The 9,565-nt window shown below is 36.1% G+C and overlaps 1 pseudogene; it reads right to left on the minus strand.

Moving 5' to 3' along the window:
* Positions 1 to 3,184: 3,184 nt before the first annotated feature.
* Positions 3,185 to 7,837, minus strand: LOC118835893 (annotated as a pseudogene).
* Positions 7,838 to 9,565: the final 1,728 nt, after the last annotated feature.

The raw sequence follows: 9,565 nt of genomic DNA on the forward strand, positions 1-9,565 counted from the left end.
CTCTCAAATACAAGACTCAAAGAAGGATGGAAATGCAAACAGGAAACAAAAATCATAGGGGACTTGTTTAAGTTGAACTGTTTGCACTCCTACATTGAAAAATGATATTTGTAACTCATAAGACCTTTCTCATTATTAGGGTAGTTAGAAGGGGTATATGTAGAAAGAGGGCACAGGAGTGAGTTGAATATGAAGGGATGATATCTAAAATATAAAATTGAGGAATGAGAGAAGAATATACTGGGAGGAAGAGAAAGGTAGAGGTAGAATGGGGTAAATTGTCTCACATAAAAAAGTCAAGAGAAAGCTTTTACAGTGGAGGGGAAGAGGGGGAGATTGAGAGGGAGTCAGTGAACCTCACTCTCATCAGAATTGGATCAAAGAGGGAATAACATACACATTCAAATGGATATAGAAATCTATTTTATCCTACTGGAAAGTAGGGGGAAGTGGATAAGAGAAGGGATGGTAATAGAAGTGGGGGCAGATGTGGGGAGGGGTAGTCAGAAGCAAATATTTTTGATGAGGTACAGGGTGAAAGAAGAGAGAAAACATAATAAACAGGAGCGGGGAATAGGATGGCAGGAAATACAGTCTTTCACAACATAAGTGTTATGGAAATGTTTCACATGACTATACAGGAATAACCTGTATCAAACTGCTTGCTTTCTCAAAGGGGATAGGGGATCAGAAGGGAAGAAGGGAGAGAATTTGGAATTCAATTTTTTAATGAATGTTAAAGTTGTTTTTACATGTGACTTAGTAAAAGTAATACACCAAATATTTTTTTTTAAAATCATCCCTTCCTATTCAACTCACACCCATGCCCTCAGTCTATAGACAATCCTTTTGACTGCCGTAATAATGAAAAAGGTCTGATAAGTTACATGTATCATCTTCCCATGTGTGAATATAAAGAATATAACCTTATTAAGTCCCTTATGATTTCTCTTAACCATTTACCTTTTTATGCTTCTCTTGAGTATTGTATTTTAAAGTCATTGTTTTTTTTTTCTTTTCAGCTCTCATCTTTTCATCCAGAATGCTTGACAGTCCTCTATTTCATTGCATGTCAATCCCTCCCACCCCCAAGATTACACTCAGTTTTTATGGGTAGGTAATTCCTGGTTGCAATCTTAGTAGCTCCTTTGCCCTCCAGAATTTCATCTTCCAAGCCCTCTGATTTTTTAATGAAGAAGCTGCTAAAACCTGTGCTGTCCTTGTGGTTACAGAGTGCATGAGTTGATTCTTTCTAGCTGCCTTCAATATTCTCTCCTTGGCTTGGGGGCTCTGGAATTTGGCTATAGTGTTCCTTGGACTTTTCATTTTGGGATCTCTTTCAGGAGGTGATTTCTGAATTCTTTCTTTTTAAAAAATTAACTAATTTATTTATTTTTCGTTTCCAATATGCACTTTCATAAAATTTTGAGTTCAAATTTTCTACCTCTCCTTCCACTCCTCCATCCCCAGAATGACATGCAATGTTATATAGGCCATATATATCCATTTATATTAAGTGTATTTTCACATATGTCATGTTGTAAAGATGAATTAGAGTCAATGGTAAGGACCATAAGAAGAAACAAAAAATAAAATAAAAAGAGAGAGCAAACAGAATGCTTCAATCTGCATTCAAGTTCCATAGTTATTTTTCTGGATATTGATACCATTTTCTATCATAAGACTTATGGAATTGCCTTAGATCCTTGCATTGTAGAGAAGAGATGTCTATAAAAGTTAGCCATCACACAATGTTGCTGTAACTGTTTGCAGTATTCTCCTGTTTCTGCTCACTTCACTCAGTATCACTTCATTTAAGGCTTTCCAGTCTTTTTCTGACATCTACCTCATCATCATTGCTTATGGAACAATAGTGTTTAATTACATTCATATACCACAACATCTTTAGGCATTCTCCAGTTGATGGGCATCCCCTAAATTTCCAATTCTTGGCCACCACAAAAAGAGCTGCTATAAATAGTTTTGTACACATGCGTCCTTTTGCTGTTTTTATGATCTCTTTAGGATACAGACCTAGAATTGGTATTGCTGGGTCAGAGGGTATGCACAGTTTAATAGCCCTTTAGGCATAATTTCAAATTGCTCTACAGAAGGGTTGGATCAATCATAATTCTACCAACAATGCATAAGTGTTCGTATTTTCCCAATCTTCTTTAATATTTATCATTTCCTCTATTGGCATATTAGCCAATCTGATGGGCATGTTGTGGTACCTCAGAGTTGTTTCGATTTGTGTTACTCCTATCAATAATGATTTAGAGCATGTTTTTCATATGACTATAGATACTTTTCATTTCCTTATCTGAAAAGTGCTTGTTCATATCCTTTGACCACTTATCAATTGAGGAATGACTTCTATTCTTATAAATTTGACTCAATTGTCTATACCTTTTAGAAACAAAGGATTAATCAGAAATGCTGGTCACAGAATGGTTTCCCAGCTTTCTACTTCCCTACTAATCTTGGTTGCATTGGCTTTGTTTCTGAAAAAAAATAAAACTTTACAATATAATGTAATGAAAATTATCCAGTCTGTATTTCATCATGTTCTATACCAAGAAACAAGAGTTTTGTCATAAATTCTTCCATTCTCCATCAATTTGACAGATTAAGTATTCCTTGCTCTCCCAGTCTACTTCTACTATAAGCCTTTATATCTAAATTGTATCCCCATCATGATTTTATCTTGGTATACATGCAAGATATTGATCTATGCCCAATTTCTGACATACGATTTTCCAGTATTCACAGTAGTTTTTATTAAATTGTGAGCCCTTATCCCAGAAGCTGGAGACTTTGGGTTTATCAAACAGTAGATTACTATAGTCATTGACATCTGTGTCTTGTGGAACAAATCTATTCCATTGCTTTACCACTGTATTGCTTAGTCAGTACCAAGAAGTTTTGATGATTACTGCTTTTTTGTGCATAACTTTCCTTTAATTTATGATCATTAAAACATTGTAAAGGAGGAGTGTATAAAATTACAGGCAAAGATGAATGGAAAGAAGGTACTGATGATTTTCTGAAACACATAGAAAGGAGAGAAGTCATCATCCCATGCATAGATGATCTTGCTAAATCCAGTGTCTCTTTGGTTAAAAGGAAAAGTCAAGCTCCAACTTCTTTCTTCATTTCTAAATGTTAGGATTTGCCAGGATTCTCAAATGTCATGCATTTCCATTATGTAGTCTTTTGGCACCAAGCCAATGGTTCCCTTCATTTCTCCAACCCACCAGCCAAACCTGTCGCAGTCCTGGATGAGAATGTAGATAAAGTCACCATGTTTAAATGACAACTCATCAGAAATAGCCCCTGTGCAGTCCCACAGACCTTGGTAAAAAAAATAGTACAATCCATGCTTTTATCTGCCGGAGTGTGAGTGACCACTTAACTCATCTGCTTGGCCTCCTCCATCTTCTGGTAAGAACCTTCATCTTGATCATGTCAGTACTTCATAAATTTCACCATTGCTTGTTTCATCATTTGCTGGGGGAAGGGGACTCGGGGGCACGGGATCAACATTGTCATATAATTCTTCTCTTTCATCTTCATCTTCAGGAATGACATCAGATTCCAGGTCTCGTAACCCAAATTTCAGCTGATGGATACATTCCTTGGAAACCCAGGGAGTGTGAACTGATAGTTGCATTTATCAGGAACCGATATTTCAAAACAGCAATCTTTCTTTGCATCCTTCCTAAGGGTATTATTCATTCTGACACTCTATCCATCTATAGCAAATTTACCTTTCTGTTGTTTGTCTTTGTCACTTCCAAAATAGTAGAAAACTGTTTTGCTAAGAACATACCAAAGCTACTGCCACTCAAATCCCAGGAAACTGTGATCTTTTCTCCTTTTCTCAAGGTTGCCAGACTTCAGAACAAATGGAAGGTCCTGGGCTGCAGTTGGAGGGAACTAGTTTCAGGCAGTGCTTCATTGTCTTTTTCACAGCAGTTAGATCTTTCAGAGTGTGTATCTGGAAGCCCTGGGAAGGGATTATCATATTCTTCATCTTCTATTTCAACTTTGTCTTGGAATTTCTGAGAATAGGCAGACTTTACATCTTTTATCTTCTTAATAAGGGATTCTCTATTTTCATTTGCTTTCTTGGATAAATTTTCCCCTCTGAGTGTGTCTGCTACAAATGTCTCGAGATCTTCCAGCAGGCTCCACACATCTCACACATCTTCAGGGCTGCTTCTTGGAGAGAACACTCTGCCGGCCTGGAGAATGTTCGGGACTGGAGGGACCTAGAGGAGACCCATGAGCCTACCTGCCCTCCCTGCTTGAACTGCCTCCCAACTAGTAAGTTGTCCCTGACACCCCCCTCACTCCTCTGCACCCTCACCCATGTCCTCAGACTCTGGACTCACCTCCAGGCAAGCCTGGCCTGGTCCCCTGGCCCCGGCCCAAGCTGGTCCTCTTGGAACAGAGGGGAGGGGCCCGGACCTGATTTTTGCTTAATAATACAGTTTTAGCTCAGGTATGGCTAGGCCACCTTCCTTTGCATTTCTTTTCATTAATTCCATTGATATCCTGGACCTTTTGTTCTTCCACATGAAGGTTGCTACTATTTTTTCTAGCTATACAAAATAATTTTTGGTAGTTTGATTTGACTTAAGTAAATTAATTTATGTATAACTTTTATTTTTATTATATTAGCTCAGCTTACCCATGTGAAACTGTTGTTTTTCCAATTATTTAGATCTGACTTTATTTGTGTGAAAAATGTTTTATAACTGTGTTCGTATTGTTACTGGGTTTGTCTTGGCAGGTAGATTCCCAAATATTTTACGATGTCTACAGTTACTTTAAATGGAGTTTTCTTTCTATCTCTTCCTCTTGGACTGTGTTAGCAATAGGTGGGAATGATGATCATTTATGTGGGTTTATTTAATATCCTTCTTTGCTAAAGTTGTTTATTATTTCAAGTATTTTTTTTTGCTTGATTCTCTAGGATTCCCTAAGTATAACATCATTTCATTTGCAAAGAGTGTTAGCTTAATTTCTTCTTTGCCTGTTAAAATTCCTTCAATTTCTTTTTTTTTTTTCTCTTATTGCTAAAGCTAGCATTTCTAGTACCTTATTGAATAATAGGGGTGATAATGTACATCCTTGTTTCACCCCTGGTTTTATTGAAAATGCTTCTAGTTTATCCCCATTACATGTGATGCTTGCTGATGCCTTGAGGTAGATACTACTTATCAATTTAAGAGACACTCCAATTATTCCTATGCTCTCTAGTGTTTTTAATAAGAATGGGTGTTGCATTTTGTCAAAAGCTTTTTCTACACCTGTTGAGATAATAATATGGAATCTGTTAGTTTTGTTGTTCCTATGATCAATTACTGAACTAGCCCTGCATTCTTGGCATAAGTTCAACTTCTCATAGTGTATTATCTTCATCCATATACATCAGGGAAATTGGTCTATAATTTTCTTTCTCTATTTTGGCTCTTCCCATATCAGGCATCAGCCCTATATTTGATCATTAAAAAAACAGAATTTAGTAGAACTCCTTCTTCACCTATTTTCCCAAATAGTTTGTAGAGTTTTGGAATGTTTTTTCTTTAAATGTTTCATAGAATTCACTTGTAAATTCATCTAGGCCTAGATATTTTTAGGTTGTTCATTGATGGCTTGATGAGTTGCTTTTTTCTGAAATGGGATTATTTATGTATTTTACTTCCTCTTCTGTTAATCTGGTCAATTTATATTGTTGTAAATAGTCATCCATTCCCCTAAAGTTGTCAAATTTATTGCCATACATTTAGGAATAATAGCTCCAAATTATTGTTTTAATTTACTCTTCATTAGTGGTGATTTCATCCTTTTCATTTTTGATACTAGAAATTTGGTTTTCTTCTTTCTTTTTTAAATCAAATTAACCAGAGTTTATCTATTTTATGATTTTTTCCATAAAACCAGCTCTTATTTTTATTTATTAGTTCAATAGTTTTCTTAATTTCAATTTGAATAACCCCTCTTTTCATTTTCACTATTTCTTATTAGGTATTTAATTGGGGATTTTTCTTTTCTTTTTCTAGCTTTTTTAGTTGCATGACCAATTTACTGATCTGTTATTTCTCTATTTAATTCATGTAAGCATTAAGAGACATAAAATTTCTCCTAAGAACTGTTTTCTCTGCATTTCATAAGTTTTGATATGGTGTCTGACTATTGTTCATCTCTTTTGGATGAAGTTATTGGTTGTTTGTATGATTTGTTGTTTGGCCAATTCATTATTTAGGTTTAGATTATTTCAGTTCAAGTTGAGTTTTATTTTGTCTTTATATGGTCATCTATTGATATAATTTTTATTACATTATGATCTGAAAATGATGCATTTAAAATTTCTGTCTTTATCCATTGGATTATGAGGTTTTCATGCCTTAGTACATGATCAGTTTTTGTGTAGGTGCCATGTACCACTGAGAAAAAACAAAACAAAACAAAACATATATTCCCTTCTGTCCCAATTCAATTTTTTCCAGAGATCTATCATTTCTAAATTTTCTAAAGTTCCATTCACCTAATTTCTTTTTTTTTGTTCATTTTATAGATTTATCTAGTTTGGAGATGGAAATGTTGAGGTCCCCCAGTAGTATAGTTTTGCTGTCTGCTTTTTTTTTCCTGTAACTTGCTTAACACCTCCTCTAAGAATTTGGATGATATACCACTTTGTGAATATATGTTTGGTATTGATATTACTTCATTGTCTATGGTATTTTCTAGCAGGATATATTTTCCTTCTTTATCTCTTTTAATTTGGTCTGTTTTTTGCTTTTGCTTTGTCTGAGATCAGGCCTGCTACCACAGCTTTTTTACTTCAGCTGAAGAACAATATACTTGTGTGTATGGCTCTGCTTCACATGCTTTTTTTGTAAACAACATATTTTAGAATCATGGTTTTTAATCTATTCTGGAGTTCTTTTTTTGGTAAGTTTCTATGTCTCTTCTTCCATTTGGCCATTCCTACGTTTTTAAGGACTTAGTTTCTTCACTGAACTTTTCTTTCCATTTGGCTATTTGTATTTTTTAAAGAATTGTTTTCTACTGTCTATTTTGTTCTTCCTTTTTCCACACTGTTTACTCTCTCTTACACACCTCTCATTTCTTTTCCCAATTTTTCTTCTACCTACCCTCTTTGACTTTTAAAATTATTTTTGAGCTCTTCCAAGGAAGTTTTTCAGGTTTGTGACCAATTCATGTTTCCCTTTGAGGTTTTGAATGTACATATATTGACAACGTTGTCCTCCTCGGAATTTTGTTTTGATCTTCCCTGTCCCCATAGAAATAATCTCTGGTTACTGCCCTTTTATTGCTTTTTGTTCATGATGTTTGCCTATTTCCTGGTCTTTAATGTTGAACTCTTTTGCTGGAGCAGAGGTGGCACTTTCGCAATCTTCTTGGGCTGGCAGCCCGGGGCCTGGCCACTAGCTTTGTTTGCTGTGACCTCAGGTGCTGGCAGCTGAAGGCTGTAGGGGTCTGGCAACTAACCTGGTGCTGAACTGGAGTCCTAGTGGTTGTGGTTGGTGAGTGCTGAGGCCATGGTGAGTTTTTTTCTTATATTCCCTGGGCTACACTGAAGCTCTCAGAGTAGGGTGGGTGTCTGGCCCCTGAAGGTTGCCTGCTCACCCAGGCTGCACTGAAGAATGGGGAGGTTTGGCTGCTTGGGGACATCTGCCCACTTGACATTGTACTGAAGCACTGGGAGGTTCAGCTGCTGGAGGATGCCTGCCTGCCTGCAAGAGGTGCTTCTTAGAGCTGGAGTCTGCCGGTTCTTCTTGCTGTGCCAAAACATGTGAGGCATTTCTGATGTTGGTGCTTGACTCCTTTACTTTTATCCTTACAATAACCTTGAGAAGTAGATCCTATTATTGTCCCCATATGTCAGTTGAAAAACCTGAGGCTGACAGAGTTATGTGACTTGTGTAGGGTCACAGAGCTGCCAGCTATAGGTTGGATATTAAGGTAAATACCAGACTCTAGGTTTGTACTTTCTCCCCAGTATTACCTAGCTAGCTGCCTCCAAAGAAAAGTGTCGAAGTATCAAAGATATGTATCACCAGGACAGCATTCATATGATAGGAGATATGATAAAACAAATGATAAAGACTATGTGCTCCATTGACACCTTGTCATGTTAATGTGGTTAAATATCTTCCCTGCACCTTTAATAGGCCTTAGGTGGATCTAGTTAAGGGAAGTTTGATTAGGGGAGGCTTGTTTGTGAGAAGGTCCACACGTTTTTGCTAACTAGGTGCAAAGCCCTAGGTCCACATCCTTTTGTTGTAAAGCCCTTGGACCCTAAAAAGGGTATATATACCATGAGGTTAGCCATTAAGCTCAGAGACAGGAAGAGGGAGAACTGGAGGTCTCTCAGAACTTCAAGCTCTCAAAACTGGAAGGAGAGGAATAGGGCAAGCAGACTGCTAGAATTTGTGAATGAGTGTTTACAGGAAGGACCCAGCAGAGGGGAAAGTTATGGAATGGCTTGGCTCCCTGCTAAGATATTGTTTTTTAATTTCCTTGCTTTTATAATTAAGTGGACTTACTGGTTTTGGGATATTATGTCAAATTGCTATGTCAAATTGGATTTATTGGTTTTGGGATTTGATCCTCTGATGTCTGTATAAATATTTTACTTCTTCTGCCTTCTATATGGAAAATCTCTCATATTCTGCCATACCAAACTATAGAGGCATATTCATGTCACCATAAATATTGTGAATCTTACTGATACACATTCATATAATGTTAAGAAATTGAAAAAAAATTGTAAGAAAATGGGTTGCCTTATACAGGGTGTCCAGGAAAAAAAGGCAAAGAAAGAGGTGCAGGATGAAAATGCTTGTTTTTTTTAATTATCCTCATTAAAGGAAAATAGAACTATAGTCAAGAGATCTCAATCCATTGAAATGTCATATCTCTGAATACACACATCTCTAAAAAGAAATGTGTAAACCAAATATTTAGATGACATTTATCACCTTATTTAATAAATCATTATTTAAAACTCTGAGCTAAAATATCCATTGAAGTCCTGAACTATTTAAATAAAATAGTTGATTATAATTCTGGAACCAACTAATTTGTTACATAATAGTTTAGAATTTAAATTGTTTTCCATTCATGGTCATTTATTACACTGGAGATGTTAAATATTTATAAATACAAGTTGTCTCTGTTAGGAAGTATTGATAAAAAAATTCTAATCATTCCTTTACTCATGTTGTCATTTAATTGTATTCAAGGGAGGAAAAAAAATCTTTAGATAAAAGTTGTCTCTGTCAGAAAAAAAAAACAGCTTTTATCTAATTTTCCTGTTGCTGCACTTATTAGTATTCAGACCTAGAAAACAGTCAAAGGTGATGTATTGTCACCCTAAGTCAGTAATTTACTTACCCCATTTTCCCTTTGCATCCAACTGACTATGGATTTAATTTAGCTATTCAAATTTTTGCAACCCCTTGTTAATGCATGCTGTCAGTGATGTTTTCTGAATAATAGTGCTTGGCGGGTGGTAAGATGGACAGGG

The sequence above is a fragment of the Trichosurus vulpecula genome, chromosome 1, assembly GCF_011100635.1.
Source record: "Trichosurus vulpecula isolate mTriVul1 chromosome 1, mTriVul1.pri, whole genome shotgun sequence".
Taxonomy (NCBI): Eukaryota; Metazoa; Chordata; class Mammalia; order Diprotodontia; family Phalangeridae; genus Trichosurus; species Trichosurus vulpecula.